Below are 3,866 nucleotides of genomic sequence, written 5' to 3' on the forward strand. Positions count from 1 at the left end.
CAAGGCAACTTCAAATCAGAAGATTCTCTGAGTGGTTTTTCTCAGTTATGCTAAATTCCACAATGAGATCACTTTAAAGTCCTCTAAACAAACCATGATACATTTTATGAATCAACATGTGGCTTTTTTTGTATTCTCTACCATTTTACTAACAAGCTGCCTGTCCTGACGCTCTTAGAATCAAGTGGACTATGGCATGACATTCTGCAGTACTTTGTTGAACTGAACGCTATTGTTTCTTAATGGTTGCACTAAAAAGTGCGTTGCAAGACCAGCCAAGTTACACATTATTTTTTCTTTACAATGTGTTCTGCTATTACTATTACTGTCATCTGACCTCTTTATATCAAATCACAATAGCATTGATTAATGTTCACTTATACATTCACTTATACAGTTACACAATATTCACTTATACACTTATACTCATGATTTTGTGATTATAATAGAAAAGGTTGTACCTTGTGAAAAAAAATGTGGGCAGCTAGGTGGCGCAGTGGATATGGTGCTGGACCTGGACTCAGGCAGACTCCTCTTCATGACTTCAAATCCAGCCTCAGACACTTACTAGCTGTGTGCCCCTGGGCAAGTCACTTAACCCTGTTTGCCTCAGTTTCCTCATCTGTAAAATGAGCCAGAGAAGGAAATAGCAAACCATTCCAGTATCTTTTCCAGGAAAACCCCACAATGGGGTCATGAAGAGTCAGACCTGACTGAAAAAAAAATTGTGGTTACATCGAACAAGCAGATGAAGTCTAAATCTACAAATAACCTTGGTCTCCATCAAGCGAGACACATCAAGCATAAAAATTACAGAATGTTGACTATGACTGAACACTTTTTGGGGCAGTGGATAGAGCACCAGCACTGGAGTCAGAGGCCCTGAGTTCAAATCTGGACTCAGACACTTACTAGTTATGTGAACCTGGGTAAGTCACTTAACCCCGATTGTGTGTGTGTATGTGAGAGAATAAATATGAAAATATTTAAATATCAAATAAATTGATGATTAAATATTAGGTAAGTATAAAAAATAGAACGAGGCTAATGCATGAGACAGAGTCCTGATGTGTGGATAAAGAGAAAGGACTGATTTGGAAGGTATTGGGCAGTGTGGTACAGTGGGGAAAGCCCTGGATTTGGAACCAGAAGGACCTGGGTTTAAGCCCTTTCTCTGTCACTTACTACCTGTATGACCTTGGCCATAGTAAGTGAGGCCTCAGTGCTTTACATGTAAAGGGAGTAGGTTAGACTAGCTGAAGGGACAGGGTGGTGACGTGGACAGACTGCCACTTAGGGTCAAATTCAGCCTCAGATACTTCCTAGCCCTGTGACTCTGGCAAGTCACATCTTCACCTCTCTGGGCCTCAGCTCCTCCTTTGTAAAAGGATAGGGTTGGACTGAACGACTGCCAAGGTCCCTGCCGGCTCTAAATCAATTGTCCTGTAATCCCTCTAGCTCACTAAATCTATTATCTTGTGAATGATAAAGAGAACACACTCAACATTTAACCTTTATTCCGTGATACCTTGTGCCAGCAGAAACATGTGGAAAAGCTGCATTAGGAGAAACTTCTTCCATGTGGTGGCAGCATTTATGTTATTCAGTCTTTTCAGTCATATTCAACTCTTTTTGACTCCATCTGGGGTTTTCTTGGCAGAGATACTGGAGTGGTTTGCCATTTCCTTCTCCAGCTCATTTTATACATGAGGAAACTGAGGCAAACAGGGTTAAGTGACTTGCCCAGGGTCACACAGCTAGGAAGTATCTGAGGTCAGATCTCAACTCGGGAAGATGAGTTTTCCTGACTTTAGGCCTGGCACTCTATCCACTGCAACATCAAGCTGCCCACTACAGCATTTAGCCAGGTCATTTAAGGAGAAGGAGGAGCCATTTTTGCCAGAGGATTATGAAGCTAACTTTAATTCTAGTTCCTTTGGGTGGCTTTGGTGAGTTTTCTAATATGGCTAAATCTGGGATGAGAAAGATTTCATATTCAGCCAAAACCTACCTTTCTGATACTGTGATTATTCTGGGCCTCTGCTCTATCACTCTAACAGAGTTTTTGAGAGCCACACATATAACACATTCATAGAGGAGGAAGATACTCCTCTTTCATTTTTGCTTTATTTTTTAAAAATAAATTTTTATTGATATCTCCAGAAACAACTGGATTATAATTTTAGTATTCAATGTGGTCAGGGAGAATGAGCCCAGAAAGGATGCCAATACCTCTGAAGAACCTTCATCCTTGTGGTTTTCAGGGTATAAGCCATGAGGGATTTCCCAAGGTATCAAATCCCAGTTTTGTTTTTCAGAAGCATAAGGGGAAAGGGTTAGAAAACAGGCCTCTAGCTTTCCTCTCTGGTTCCAGCTTCTGGCTTTCTTCCACAGTCACCTTTCCAAGAGCTGGCTCTTTCTTCTCTGGGAAATCCTTCCCTGAAATGTTCCCTTTTTGGGTGGAGGGCTCCCCTTCTAGAGGGAGATTTGGTACTCAAGTCTCCTTCCTCAGGGGGAAAAACAAAACCACTGCACAAAGGAAGTATTTAATATTAGTTGGTGGCCTTTTTGAGTCCCTCATCTCAAGGAACTTGCTAAATTCTAATGGGGGTAACAGTACACCTTCAGAGTAGTGCCCAGGGATAATTTGGAAAGTTACAGATATGGTACATGGTGCCATAGCCATGGTGGCAGTGATTTCATTATGTGTCTTGAAATGGAGAAACAGGAGGGCATGGCATGGAGGTGGCATGCATGGTGGAAGGGCAGCTGGTGAGAAGATAGGTAGGGTGTAAAGTGAAGCACGGTTGGGGCTGCCCAAATAATGGCAGGCTAGGTAAGGCATTCACCTGTCCGGAAGACAAGACAAGTCAGAGGTCTGGAGCTGCAGGGGCATGGTCTCTAGTTGTCTGAGGCTTTATGTAGGGCAGGCTGGGGCAGGCTGGCTGCGAAGAAGAGAGTGAGGATTCATAGATGTGTGTGATGCTTATCTCCAGTTTCCCTACTACTTTGTTCCAAATTTATTCTGCCAATAGTCAGGATAGCTTAGCATAGAAGAAAAAGCCCAGGACTCAAAGTCAGGAGACCCAGGTGCCATTCTGATTCTGAAGCTAAATTATTATGTGCCCTTTGACACATTATTTATCTTCTCCTTATCTGTCATAATTAATTGATTAATAATTAATTAGAGGAAGAGGGAGGGGAAAGGGTTTTAAAAACCCATCACATAAAGGTGCGAGGGGCTGAGCATTTTAGTTTGGAATCAATCAATAAGAGGTTGCCATTTATTAGGCACCTAATATGAGCCATGATGAGGTAGCTAGGTGGTTCAGTGGATAGAGCACTGGAGCTGGAGTCAAGGAGATCTGAGGTCAAATCTGACCTCAGACACTTATTAGCTGTATGACCTGGGGCAAGTAGCTTAACTTCTATTTGCCTCATTTCCTTATCTGTGAAATAGGGACACCCTGGAGAAGGAAATGTCAAACCACTCCAGTATCTTTGCCAAGAACCTCATGGACTTGTTCATGGGGTCATGAAAAGTCAGATGCTACAGAACAACAACAACTGAATCAGGCACTGTGCTCAGTGGAGGCCATAGAGACTGGACCTGCTATTCCTCCACAAGGAGACTCTCTCTGCAAATGCCCAACAACACCTTTTCTGCCACTTACTGCCTTAGAGAGCTGCCTAGAGCATTGAGAAATTAAATGACTTGCCCTGGGTCACACAGCTAGTAAGTGTCTGAGGCAGGATTTGAACCCAGTTCTTTTTGGCTTCATGGTCACCCCTCTACAGATTCTGCCATGCTGCCTCTGGGTAGTAAAGACACAAAGACAAAAGTGCAACAGTACTTCTCCTCAAGA

This window comes from Trichosurus vulpecula, chromosome 1 (assembly GCF_011100635.1).
Source record: "Trichosurus vulpecula isolate mTriVul1 chromosome 1, mTriVul1.pri, whole genome shotgun sequence".
Taxonomy (NCBI): domain Eukaryota; kingdom Metazoa; phylum Chordata; class Mammalia; order Diprotodontia; family Phalangeridae; genus Trichosurus; species Trichosurus vulpecula.